Raw genomic sequence first — 15,195 nt, 5'->3', positions numbered from 1 at the left:
GAACATTTCATCAAAAAGAACTTTTTTCTTACACTGGCATTGCAACCAATAAAACCTTTTATGCATGGCAAGTTGGCAGAAACTATTAATAAAATGTCTGTCAACTGCACATCTCTCTCTTTTTCTTTAGTTAAAAAAAGGGGGGGGGGGATCATTAATTACAGTTTCTGTCACACACAAAAGGCACCGTGATTGTTCTGGTTTCTTAACGGCCTGAAGTCACCTAGTGGCCACCTCTTCTGTTGACTTTGAAAAGGTATAGGTCCTTATCCACCTAAACAAAAAGCTTCAGAGGAATCTGAACACATTGCCTGTGTCTGTCTGGGCAACAAATGTGGTATTTTAGGTTGACTCTGAAAGAGGATTATGAATATGGATAGAATGCAAATATTTCATCTATCTTAATCAGAATACAGGAATTCAAGCTGTTGAGGGGGGGAGAAAAAAGAGACCTTTGAATTCCCATACAAGGAAAGAAATTTTATAGTGCTTATTGAATTTAGAAGACAGAGATTTAAAACGAACTTAATGAATCCGTTCATCAGAAAGCGAACAACAGACCTAGTAACAAGGGTAGATCAATTACCCTGATGACAAAGAAAATGAACTTTCAGAGTGGGAAACACAATTAAAAAGAAAATGATTTTCTTCCCTTTGGCGAGTTTGCTTTGTTCTCACCTTTCTACCTGATAATTATTTTCCCATCTATTAACTATCTTTAAACCCTCTCCATTCTCCTAAAATGATCTTTCCTCACTCAAGTTTTGCAGTATGTTGTGAATAGTAGAAAAGAAAGAACACAACTACACAATTTCTGTAACCAAAGGTATAGAGTAGAAAAGGGCCAGGGATGACTTGTATTAGGTTCCTTCTGAATTTGTAACAAGGTTTCAGCAAAAACACTGTATAGAAAGCTGCCAGTTTTCTTTGTTATTTCAATTTATCTGCTCCAACCAAATCAACAAAAAGGTCTAGGTAGGTAGCCAGGTTCACCTCATCTGGGTTCCCCATTTCTTTTCAACATTTAATGGATGCATTCCCTCCAGGTGCTAAAGGTACTGAAACTGAAGAGGTTTCTTTGTTTTTTATTTAAAGATACTTTTCAATGTAGTGTACTTCTTAATGTGAACACTAACAATTGCTGGTCCGTGATGTTATAGGCTTGTAAAATCTACACTAATAAAAGAGAAAAATGGTAATTGGCGTACGACGATACCCTTTTCATTGGCTAATCAGGGCTATATGCAAATTAACTGCCAACTAAGATTGGCAGTTAACTGCCAACTAAGATTGGCAGTTAACTGCCAACTAAGATTGGCAGTTAATTTGCATATGTAGGCACAATGCAGGGAGGCGAAAGGGAAAGCAGGAAGAAGCCCCCTGCCACTGACAGTGATTGGAAACCCAGGGGGGAGCTAAGAGCTGGGGGGCAGGGCAAAGGCGGCCCTGGGGCCGCCTTTGCCCTGCCCCCCAGCCATGATCGGAGAATCAGGTGCCTTTTCCACCCTGGCCAGTGATAGCAGGAAGTAGGGGTGGAGCCAGCGATGGGAGCTGGGCATGGTCGAAGCTGGCAGTCCCAGGAGCTAGGGGTCCCTTGCCTGGGCCTAAAGCGAAGCCCATGATCGTGGGGCCGCTGCCACTGCAGGTCCCCGCTGCCCGGGCCGGACGCCTAGGCCAGAGGCGTCAGGCCTGGGCAAGGGGCCGATCCTGCGATTGGAGGGTGATGGGGGTCAACGCCTGAGGGCTCCCAGTATGTGAGAGGGGTCAGGCTGGGCTGAGGGACATTCCCCCCCGCCCCACACCCAGTGCACGAATTTCGTGCACTGGGCCCCTAGTATATACTATAATATGTTGTCCTTGTTGTTAATCCTCACCCAAGGATATTTTCCATTGATTTTTAGAGAGAGTGGAAGGGAGGGGGGGGAGAGAGAGAGAGAGAGAGAGAGAGACACACACATACACACACACACACACACACATCAATTGGTTGCCTCCAGCACGTGCCCAGACTAGGGATTGAGCCTGCAAGGTACATGCACTTGACCAGAACTGAACCTGGGACCCTTCAGTCCATGGGCCGATGCTCTATCCACTGAGCCAAATCGGTTAGGGCTATAATTATTTTTTGATGTTCTGTCAAGGATTTCTTTATGCAGGATGGGAAAAGTGAGGAATTGAGTAAATTAACCTATGAAACAAAAAGGCTTTATAATAATCTATAAATCTAAGAAGATAAGAACTGTTATAGATTCTTAACCTACAGGTTTATTACAAGTTTGTGTTGTAATATATCTAGATTCAATCCTAGCTCCACTTGTTATTAGCTGTGAAACGTTAAGCATGTTGTTTAACATTTCTGTGCCTGTTTGCACATCCACAAAAGGAGGAAAATACTAGTAGTTATTCACATAAGGATTAAATGTTTTGTAGTATATAAAGTGCCAAGTGCTGGGTAATTATTAGCCCTTATTCAAATCTGGTATATTTTTATTTGATCTAAAGCCAAAAGTGAAAAGATATAAACTAAGTTTAACAGTGAAAAGATTCATGCACACACTAAATGTTTACCCCTTCCTGATTGCTAACAGAATAGGTATGGTAAAGCTTCTAGTCAGAATTTTACAAAATGAAAGTAGTGACCACTCATTATGAATGGCACCCTATGAGCCACAATTTCATTGGGAAACTGAAGACCATGGAGGATAATAGTGCTGGTAATGCTCAAGTATGAGTTGTTTTTTCTCAGGATAAATGACTACAAAAATCTGGCCAGTATCACGACTGCTATTATCTTGTTTATAAAGTTTGAATTGAAGGCAAGAGGTGGCTGTGATCCTTCTTACTCTAACATATGCATGTGTACATATATATGTCATCTTTACCATCCTTTTCTTAAAAATCTCTGTTGAATAGAACTTTTTATTACCGCTGGTTAAAAAATGTCATATCATAAGAATCTGGCAAGCATTCAAAACCATTTAATCTTTCATCAAGGTTTAATCAGAAGAGTTTTATATCTCTTTTGTGCATTGTCAAGTGCCCACCACAATTTGTCTCCCGCGTCCTGGACTGACAGATTGAGCGAATACGCAAAGAGCTGGAACATTGGAGTATAATTGCAGTGTCAGCACTGTTAACTGTATTTATGAGAAGAGAGTTAACACTATGACATTAATAATTTCATCAGATTACACATGTTTGCTTGACAAACAAGCAAGCTATTCTCTTTAAATTATCTGTGACTAGTGCCATTTTCAGCCGAACAGCCATGAATTCCAGTTTAAAAAGAAAAATAAACTCACCAAAAACACTATTCGACTTACACTGGTATGTTTTGGGTAGAGAAAAAAATTAAGTTCTTTAAATATTTGCATTGAGCCAGACTTTATAAATCCCGGTTTCCTGTCAATAAGAACGAGAAAAAAAAAATGGTTAGGAACGCACAATAAAAAGTAAGGGCCAGGAAGTATAATAATTGTGTCTAGCTGGACTGCAGTTCAAAAATAGCTTCAGGCAGAGATATGGAGTCTTTTAGTGCGCCTTGACTTTTAAACCACTCGATGCTTCCCTGCACTGGGTTCTGTGATTTGTGGCAGCTTACCAAAGGCACAGGATAATAAAGACAGTTTGTTACCCTCTAATTTTGGAGGGGCATAACACATGCAGCTTGTAGAGAAATCTCTTACCTACATATTTCACTCCATAAGGGGAAACAATAAGAGGGAACATGACATGTATTAGAGAAGTAAATTACAATGTTATACTCTTTGGTCCAATAAACCATTGTGTGCTGTCAGGCTCCTGACGACTGAAGTGTTGTTTTATGCTACAGCTTAATCAGCTGAGTCTAGGCTGTGCTTTCATATGCGGGTGCCTGAGGCAGCATGAATGCCATGATTCACACACATGATCTCAGGAGCCTCCATGGTGAGGTCTGCACAACCTGCCATGGAAGTTATTGGTCGAGGTGATGGATCTCCCTGCACTTCATTTAGAAGAGGGGATGGGACTTGAACCTGAGAGTGAAAATTATCACAAAACATTGAGCCACCTGTTTGTCTTGTTTAATAGGAGCATCTTCGCTGGTGTTGGTTCCAACAAGGGTAATGTTTCTTCATTGGAACCTAGAATCTATACCCTTGTGAGAACCTCGCAGGCAGGAAGCTTCTGAATTTATAAAGCTTATGGGAGATAGCATGATGCGAACCTGCGTGCAAAAAGTTAAAAACAGGTACATTGATTCCATCACTAGCAAGCCTCACAACAAAAGCCCACCGCTTCCATAAACACATTCAAAATGAGGTGTCAAAAGAAATATTTGGCCTAACTTTTTATACTTCTGATAGTAGTTTTATATTCACTTTCATTATTTTTATGGCAGTAGGTATTGATAATATACCAAAAATAAATAGAATGGTAATAGATTACATATAGATAGATATAGATGATATATAGATATCGATGTAGCTATATATGTATATATATAATATTACTATGCTTTTGTGAACAAAACTAATAGATCTTTTTTCAGCCCAATGAAAAAAATGGGATTATATATACATATTTAACATATATATGAATATAGTATGATATATCATGTATTATAATATTCATAAATATATAATATATATCCCAAGTTTAATTTTTGAGGGCTACCCTACTATTTCCATTTTCCATTTCTATTAGCAATGTGCAAGGGTTATAATCTCTCCACATCCTCACCACTACTGTTGTTTTTTTCTTTGGGCTATATATTTTTTCAGCCTTCACAAACAATAACATTCTTCTACATGGTACAACATAGATGAACCTTAAAGATGTCATACTAAGTGAAAAAAGGCAGGCACAAAAAGACAAACATTGTATGATTCCACTTACGCAAGGTATCTGGAAGAGTCAAGTTCATATATACAAAAATAGATTAGTGGTTACCAGGGACTTAGAGGAGAAGTGCATGAGGAATTACTGTTTAATGGTACAGAGTTTTAATTTGGGAAGATGAAAAAGTTCTGGAGGTGATTAGTGGTAATAGTTGCAAAACAATGTGAATGTACTTTAAGTACTGTATACTTAAAATTAGTTAAAATGGTAAATGTTATGTTATATATAGTTTACCACAATAAAAAGCAAGTTTCTTAAAGAAAAGTAGGGCCCCTCCCTCCAAAACTATTGGATACACAGAACTAATAATTTACTCTATCAAAAAGGAACTAATATAAATTTAGAAGCTTTAATTAAGCTAAAATCCTCAAGTCGTGGGTATCAAATTGCTGGTAATATGTTCAATCTAGGTGAGGAAATTACCTATGTATTGATCATACCCCTTGTCCTAAAGAACACAAGTGCCCAGTAGGATGATCTAGATTACAGTTTCAGGGACAAAGTTCACTGCTGTTGCAACGTTAATTGTTTAAGGGTAGATTTGATGCCCAGGTTAGAGAAATGCAAGTGTGAAAGTACTTTTATTTATAAAACTCATTCTGTTCTCTGTTCAATATAACATTTTAGCCCTCAAACTATGTGCAAATTTTTATGGGTTTTACCAAGGACATCTGAAAATTTGTCCAGAGGTACCTCTCAATAACTTATAGGTATACTGTTCTGCAGTATTTCTGCTATGTGATTTTACTAGCTCTCTGGGTCAGCTCCTGTGTGTGTTGAAAGTGCAATGCAAGTCATTTCTGCTTCGGGCTTCTGTAACTTGAAATTCTGTTTTTGTAATAGCTCACATTCTGTTCCGAAAGTGGTCAGTATGCCTTAAAATGTTTATATTTTGGCTCATCTATCCAGGTACAGAGCATGACTCTTTGTTTCTACATTAACATCAACTATAACATCAGGGTTCTGAAACCTGAAACTAAGAAAACCTGAGTTTTAATTTTGTGTTTACTTTCTTACATTTACTTCAGTTTTTGTAATGATTGAAATCATTACATCACTTTCATAAAATCATTTGGAAAACACCACATTATGCACCAAACGGGCCTAAATATTGTGCAAAGATCACTACATGCAGTTGGGGTCCTTTTGTTTGTCCTGGAGGCATTTCTGTTCCAATTCCAAGAGAGAGACTGGTGAGCATGCAGAATTATAGGAAATGCGGAGAACAAAAGGGCAGAGTAAACAAAACTGTGGCATTTGCATCAAATACAGGTCAAAAGTAAGCTTATTTTTGTGTGAAATCCAAGAATATGATGAGTCTGGAAAGGGCAAGACCTAGATGGTAGCACCTTTCTCGTCAGCCCATGAAAGGCTGCCTAATAAAATATTAAGAACTTAAAGGAAAGGGGTGGATTTACTCTGATAAAAGGTTCATTTAAAATTCTCTGAGGTCAATAAATTACCACTTAAGATGACATTTCCCAAACTGTGTTCCAAGAAATACTTATTCTAAATGGAAAGAGAGAGAGAGAGAGAGAGAGAGAGAGAGAGAGAGAGAGAGAGAGACCCATATTCCAATTGGCTGTACACTCTTTCTGCATTGGAGATGGACAGTGAACACTGAGTTATGCAAGGCTCTGTTAAGTCCTGCAATAAAGAAGATAGTTGAGTTTTGCTTAATCCAGTCTTTCTCAAACTTGCTTGACCTTCAACCCCTTCTCCAATGCTCCTCCCCCTCCCCCTCACACACACATTCATTTATCTAACAAAGGTTTATAGCAGACCTACTCTAGGCTAAGCACTGTTCTAGGCTCTGGAAATACAGTAGTGAAAAAAAAACAAAGACTTTGCCTTGGCAGACTACATTATTAGGAGGAGACAGACAATAATAAGCAAATCAAGTAGAGTGTATAATGTATCAGAAAGAGTTAAGTGCAATGGAGAACAATTTTTATAGTGCTAGATTTTAAATATATTTTTATTGATTTCAGAGAGAAAGGGAGAGGGAGAGAGAGACACAGAAACATCAATGATGAGAGAGAATCACTGACTGGCTGCCTCCTGCACACCCCCCCACTGGGGACCGAGCCCGCAGCCCAGGCATGTGCCCTTGACCAGAATCAAACCCAGGACCCTTCAGTCTGCAGGCCAACCCTCTATGCACTGAGCCAAACCGGCTAGGGCCAAGAACAATTTTTAAACAATAACAAGAAGAAAGGGTTGCTCTTTTAGAGAAGGTGGTCAGGGATAAGATGACAGTTGAGACACAGGGGAGATGTGCTGATTTGGTCAACTGCTGGGGGGCCAGTGAAAACCCCAGGGAACTATGCAAACACTCTCCCAGAGAGAGAGCCCCCTGAGCATCTTCTCCCTGCCAAAAGGAGACAATATTGATAGGGAAGTTCTGCATGGGGGCACCAGTGTTAGGCAGTTCTAATAAGAGATTGATTTACCAGTGTGGATGAGTAAATTGCACATCTTCTAAGAGCAAATTAAGTCTTTGGGACCCCTAGGGTATTGTTCATTTACTAATTCATTTACAAATTGTTTGCTCCTTGGCTTCTAATTAGTGACATTTCCTTGGTGACTGCGTGTTTTGGAAGTGTGTTACTCTCAAGTCCTTCATTTCACATTACATGGCGGCCATCTATCTTGCTCCTTGGGAGGGAGGCAGCACGTGGGAGCAACTGGTCATACATCATTTGTCACAACCAGAGAGATAGCCTTCAAGTTGCTGAGCTGACTTGAGTGGAAGAATGATAGGGGACTGACATGTGTGCTGCCTGAGTGGATCTCTTGATACCAAAAGAAGGGGCTCCGATTATTATTGTTGTAATCGAGATTGAATGACACTCATTCAAAGATAAAATAGTATAGAAAGGTGGGAAGTTTACCTCTTGCTACTTGGGACACATAACATTTTCTATTTTTCTGGTAAAAAAAAATATTTCCTTCTTTCAGAGCCAGCTATATACTGTAGCTTGTACGGTTCAGAGCAAAATTAAAATGTGGGGCCCGTTATTCAAAAAGCAGGAAACTAATATTTGTTTCCTCCGTGGTCTCTTTCTCTTGACTTGAGTTGCTGTGTATTTGCTATTTAATTTTATTCTTGGTAATGTTTTAAATTATTAGCATAAATTTTTCAATTCAATTTCATATTGTGCAATGCCCATTTTAAATGCAAATATAAGAGCTTTTAAGTCATGTGGAATTGCTAAAATTATACGATCCAATAAATGGATATGTATATGCATTTTATTCTTATCAGAACAGTGAAAACACTATGTAAAACTAGCTTAACTGTTTTCATTTTACTTCTTGATTCATGCACATTGTAGCATCGCTCTATGTTATGGAAGAGTAAGGGAGGATTAAAAGGAAAAAGGGCTATATACTGGCATACATTTTAGTTCCCTTCTGTGTCGTCGTCATCAACATCACCTCAGTGACATATGTAACACACTCTCCTTCTACTCACTTTGAGGCTCACTGAACTCCCACACATAGTGGGTCCACCAGAACTTGGTGCTCATGAGGCAGCACAATGTTCTGACAAATGAGGAGGCAAGGGATGACGGACACATCGTGTGCATCTCCACTGCTCATGTGCACGCTCCATTGTCTTATTGGACTTTGCTTTACAACACAATTTCAAAGATAAAACTATTAAGGATTTTACACATCCAACTAAAAAGCTTTTGCACAGCCAAAAAAAAAAAAAATCAACAGAATGAAGGGGCAAGCTACGGAATGGTAGAAAATATTTGCAAACCATATATCAGGTAAGAGGTTGATATCCAAAATATATAAGAAACTCATGCAACTTCATAGGGGGGGAAAGTATCTGATTTAAAAAATGGGCAATGGACCTAACTAGATGTTTTTCCAAAGAAAGCATACAAATGCCCCAAAGGCACATGGAAAGCTTCTCAACAGCACTAATCATCAGGGAAATGCAAATTAAAATCACAATTAGCTATCAACTCATACTTGTGAGAATGACTATTATAGAAAAGATAAGAGGGCAAATGCCAGCAAGAACATGGGGAAAAGGAAACCCTCATGTGCTATTGGTGGGAATGTAAATCAGTGCATTCATTATAGAAAACAGCATGGAGGTTCCTCTAAAAATTAAAAATGGAGCCACCATATGATTCAGTAATTCCACTTCTGGGTATATATCCAAAGGAAATAAAATCACTCTCTGAAAGGCATTTTTGCACCCCTATATCCACTGCAGCATTATTCAGAATAGCCAAGGCATGGAAACAACCTAAGTGTCCTTGGATTTAAAAATATATGAATATTCAGCCATAATAAAGAAGGAAATCTTGCCATTTGTGATTACATAGATAGATCTTGAAGGCATTATGTTAAATGAAATAAGTCAGGCAGAGAAAGACAAATACTGCATGATTTCACTTACATGTGGAATATTAAAAAAAAAAAATCCTCATAGTTACAGAGAGTAAAATGGTTGTTGCCAGGGACTGGACGTTGTTGCCAGAAAATGGGGAGATGTCCGTCAAGGGTATAGACTTCCACTTAAAGATGAATAAGTCCCAGGGACCTAATATTCAGCATGATGACTACAGTTAACAATGTTGTATTATGTACTTTAAAGTTGCTAAGAGACTAGGTCTTACATGTTCTCTTCTTAAAAAAAGTTGTAATTGTGGGAGGTGCTGGATATGTTAACTAACCTTGTTGCGGTCATCATTTGCAATATACATGTGTATCATATCATCATATTCTACACCATCAACTTAATGATTATTGTACATTCTATCTCAATAAAACTGAGGAAAAAAATAAAGGTTACAGAAGGAGGCTATAAAGCAACCCAATTAATAGAAAATACATTCTAATAAATCAAATTAATTGTAATCTTAACAGTCAATTGAAATAATGGAAGTAGTTAATAGCCTCAAATTAGAATTAAAGACAGGGATAAAAATCTATTTCTACAAGTTGTTTCAAAATAAGACAATCATTGGCCGATGGCCTATTATATCAATCTGATTATACTGGTCACAATAAAGCGTACCCTGTAAAAAAAAAAAAAAAGTAAGAAGAGGAATTTCAAGATTGTGATAGCAGAGCATGAAGCAAGCGCCAAGCCCTACTGGCATGAGGCCTGTGCCCAGGCTGTATACCCATGAAGCTGGCCCTGCCAACTTTATACACAGCACACCACTAGGCAATGTGGGAGCCACAGATGAGGGTATTGCCATCTCACAATGCATGTTACATACGCTGTTCATTTATATTCCAGAGGTACCTCTGACATCACCTTTAGAAGATGAAATATTCACCAAAAATATATATTACATATTAGTTTAAAATAGCTTCAGAACTTATTTGGAACAACTGAGCTCTACAAGCCCCCAGCCATGTGCCCTTTTACTTTCGACTCAATTCAGGAAACTTATGATCCACTTATGAAGCCGTTCCTCCATCTTTGAAAGTATGCAATGTCATAGCTCCTCTTTCCCTCTTCTCACACTAAAATCGCATTTTGATTAAAGTCTCCCATTGCTTCCTGCTTTCTTTCAGCCATTACCACATGTCTTGTGTAGCAAATCCCTGTCTTTCAGAGTGATTAAAATCTAGAGTAACGGAGTACCTCAGCTGCCAAAATGAATTGGAGATCCATGCACAAAAGCCCACGAAGCCAACAAGCACGCTAGCAACTCTGACGCCCCATTAACTACATCGTAGGATCTGGTGGCCTCTGCTTCTTCTCTTTGGGAAAACATAGCCCTTGTTCCACTCAAGGTGCATGGTCTTCCTTTCGTGGGAAATTACTGATATGTGACACGGCAAAAACTATGCTGCCTCGAGTGGTACAGAAACAAAACGCTGCTTCCTGGGCCATCCTTCCACCCGTCTGCCTGCCATCCTGCGTGGCATTGACCGTTCGCCCTGTTCAGATAGGTGCTTTGTAACTGATGTGGAACAGACAGCATTTTGATAGACAGTTCATATGAATTTACTGTAAACCCAGTGCCTGCCTGTATTGTGGTAGAAATCGCATTACCAGAATCCTAACAAGAAGCATCATGATGTTAGAAACTAGCAAAAAGAATAAGAAGGAGGAGGAGGAGGAGGAGGAGGAGGAGGAGGAGAAGAGGAGGAGGAAGAGGAAGAGGAAGAGGAAGAGGAAGAAAGAAAGAAAAAAATACATGAATGAAAAAGAAAAGACCCCTTTACACAAAGCCCTAAGAACTAGTTGAAGTAACAAAGCCCTATTTTCCATCTTTTATGTAAAGCAAATGGATTAACAACTGGCACGAAGCTGAACTGACACCCTGACTCACTGTGCCAGGCGGGCTCTCTGTTGAATTGTTTGCACCAGCCATCTCTTGTGTGCAAACAGGAGCAACTTGTTCAGGCAGCAGCCACTCTGAATGCGATGTGAGGATTTATTGAAATACATGCTCAGGACAGCTTTCTTAATCCTCGCAAGTCTGCCCAACACAGGGAATTCCAGGGTGACAGATGAAGGAAGTTTCTGGTCTCTCTGGCACACAGTCAAGTCCAGAAAAGAAAGTTTGTGGAGCTGTGGAAGAGATTCGGTTTCTGCTCACCCAACAAACACCGTTAGGAGGAAAATTAAAGGAGTGATACAATCAACAGGCGGCTACTACCCACTGATTACAGTGTCACGCTGCCTCTCTCAAAATCAAAGGAGGGATCCTGCTAATGAACCAAATTAGACTGAACTAACGTTCATGTTAATAATTATTACTCACCGAGCTCACTGTGTTAGAAGTGATAATGATAATGTGAAAGCTGAATAGAATAATATTTCTCAGGTGCGTATTCTCCTGTTTAAAGCGAATTCGACAGGAACATGCAAGTACCCTAGCGGCCTAGTTTTGAGGACTGAAGGGGATTTTTTTTTTTTTTTCAGAGTAAGGATGGTAGATTAGGTCCTAGGTGAGTAATGAAACGAGGGCTGAAAAATGAAATTCCTTATTAGAACCAGAAGTGTTAACCTGACAAACACACTCATTCAGACGCTTTAATACTATGTATGAAATACATATGGTACTCATTTTCCCTTAAAATGAGCCATGATAAAAAACAATTTTATATTCTCAAGGCTGGAACCAGAGAAGATATGCATTGGTGATAATATTGATTTTTTTAGAACATTCTACTGAAAGACTGTTATTAGACATAGGTTATAGTTACAGTGAAAACTGAGAGTTGCTGTGACTCCCCCGAGGGTGAGAAATGATGCTGGCTCCTTTTTGTCATTGTCAAGGTGCAGAAAGAATGAGAAATACTTGGGTGTATTTCATTAGTTGTACATATGAACAGTTTGAACTCCCCATTATTGGCTTGTCTTCTTTCATAGTCAGTGCCTTTTTCGGGCTCCTTTTACAAAACTATTTGACAGGGGGGAAAATAGCTTTCTTGATTTGACGTGTGAGTATATACAAATTCACACAAGTTTTCACAAGAAAGTAAATGATGAGAATGCCCAGGAAGCTTAACCACATTAATACTCAACACAATCAAAGCTTCAAATGTTAACTCTATCTTCCTGCTAAGGGTGAATGGTAAACAGAGACCATATAGAGATATTTCTTGATCTTGGACAATTTCTTTTTTAACAAATAAAATCTATATCTAAAACATTATGAAATATGTCAGTTAGCTACAGCCAGGTACTGTCACTCAACCATTTTAAATGTGGAATAAGCCCGGCCAATGTGACTCAGAGTTTGAGCATCAACCTGTGAACCAGGAGGTCCGGTTCGATTCCCGTCAAGGGCACATGCCAGGGTTGCGGGCTTGATCCCCAGTATGGGGCATGCAGGAGGCAGTCGATCAATGATTCTCTCTCATCATTGATATTTCTATCTCTCTCTCCCTCTCTCTTCCTCTCTGAAATCAATAAAAATATCTTTTTTAAAAATATGGCATAAAATTCTTCTAAAATCAGCAACATTTTTCTAAAATAGAAAATTGGAATGCTATTGGTACTTTCAGGGATGTTGTCTCCCTTTCCATTAAAACCACAAGGAAAGACTACAGACTTTTCAAGACAGCCATGCCAATGGAGCTTTAAAATTGCTTCTTTAATATTTGAGTCCTCTGAAAGTATTGCTGTTAGTAATTACAGATAACTGGCACCTTTCTTTTCTTTGTGTATGCGGAAGAAGGTGGCCAAATGATTTTTTAAATGAGTGACCTCCCATTTTCCATCCAAGTTTAATTGTTCGATATGATTATACTTTCCACATGTTTCTCTGGTGTTGCTTTTTTTTTAAGGCAAGGTGAGTCAGAAAGAAAAACATATATTTCATGTGAATATTTGACTTTGACACTCTTTAGACTAAACTATAGAGAAAACAATATTGTGGAAATGGTTATTTTTTGTTAAACTTATGAATCATCAGGATAGGCCTTAGTGAATCAAACAAGCACATTTTTCAAATTACTTCAGTAAGGGATGGGGAATTGTAAAAACAATTTTTTTAAATCTCAACATATTGTAATAGCTTTTTTCTTTTTTTCATAAGGAAATGCTACTTCTTAGTATCTAGGTGTTTGTCCATGATGTATGTCTGTGTGAACTGAGTATGGTTTTTACATCAGCGTGCTAAATGAGCAAACAAAGTGATTTTAAACACGTCTACATTTTTTCCTATATGAGCCTCCAGCCTGCTGGGCATAGTTTTCAATGGCTTATGGTGCGATGTTTCACATCAATTAAAAAAAGATGAGAGAATGGGTTTGTTGAAGAGTCTGTTTCCTTGTAATCAACTGTAAAGAGACCAAGGTCATGTAACAGATTTCTCCTTTCTTTCTTAGCCAGAAAGCCTACTTGAATGCAAATTGCTTTATTGGTGAAGGGAATTAAAATTATAAAAAGCCAGGCTTAAAGAAGTGCAAAATCAGGACTGTGTCAGAGCAGGACAATATAATTGTGGTATGGATTCCCATATGGGACTAAATTATCTCGATTTTAGTAATGTCAGCAGTTCTGTGTAGTTGCTGGAATGAGGCCAATGTGCCATATTTGCTTCATTTTTTAAGATGGTTCTGATTCCACACAATTTTAAATATGCAGAAAGTTGAAGTTGTTAGGGTATATTGGTGGCACTTCTCAGATACATGTCTATGCATGTCAGGAATTTTATTTGGCTATTAAATAGGAAGTGATATTAATGTGGCTTTATTTTTCTAAGCAAAATGCCATTTATTATCACTTCTATCTAGGCTATAAAATCTTCCCAGGAAGGGGAAAAAAATGCCCTCTTCTGTGAGTACATACCAAGGTTGTCTTCCTTTACAGTGTACCATGCAGTAATACAGTTTTGTAGCAACTCAATAAAGCTGATAGTTTTTCTGGGTAATTACCCACAGCCCCCTGCAGGACAAATTAGCATTCATGACCTGAATAATGCTCACTAGAAAGAGTTCAACGGAATTTACTTAATCAGAATCATTGCTTTCTCTTGGCTAATTTTTTTTTAATTTTTTTTTTACTTAGTCCCCAGTGCCTGCTCATAGCAAATATCTTTCAAGCCAGTATTTGATAACTGCTGGAGAAAAAAGCTTGAATCTTTAAATTGTGTAATGTTCTTATGGTCTTTATGGAAATGTATATTTTTATAGAGTGTGTGAAAAATTAAGATATCTATGCTCTTTAATTTTTTCTAATTGGATTTTTATGTTTTGTTTTGTTTTTTCTCTCTTTTCAAGCTTAGCGGCTTTAGACAGAGAAAGGGAGAGATTTTTCATTTTCTAATTATTCCTCAACAGTTTCTCAGTTTGTTGAGGACACATTTAGAAAATCAGTGATGGTTTTGGAATGAATGTTTTGCAATATCTTCATATCCCTGAACTTCAAAAATCAGAGAACTTTATAACAGACATTGGGTGTTATTTTGATGACTTGTTTGATTTTTATTTTGTTTCAAACAATGATTTGTTTGAAGATTTAAACAAAATATAAAAAATATATAGTTATTAGGATATTAGGAGAAATGAGGAGAAGAAAGGAACATTAATTGAGCTTCTACTATGTGCAAAAAAATTGCCAGGTAAACAAATCTATTTCATTAATTTTTCAAATGGCTCAGTTAGGAAGGTACTCATATCTCCATATCTGCAAAAGAAGAAAATGAGTTTCAGAATTTATGTATTTACTCAGGTTTATATATCCAGTATCCAAAACATGATCCAAGACTTGCCTTAATAATAAAAAAAAGCTTATAATTTTTAATTTTTTTATTTATTGACTTTAGAAAGAGAGGAAGGCAGGGAGAGACAGAAAAACATCAATTTGTTGTT

The sequence above is a fragment of the Myotis daubentonii genome, chromosome 3 (genome assembly GCF_963259705.1).
Source record: "Myotis daubentonii chromosome 3, mMyoDau2.1, whole genome shotgun sequence".
Classification (NCBI taxonomy): Eukaryota; Metazoa; Chordata; class Mammalia; order Chiroptera; family Vespertilionidae; genus Myotis; species Myotis daubentonii.
The sequence above is the reverse complement of the archived record's forward strand: the minus strand, read 5'-3'. Positions refer to the sequence as shown.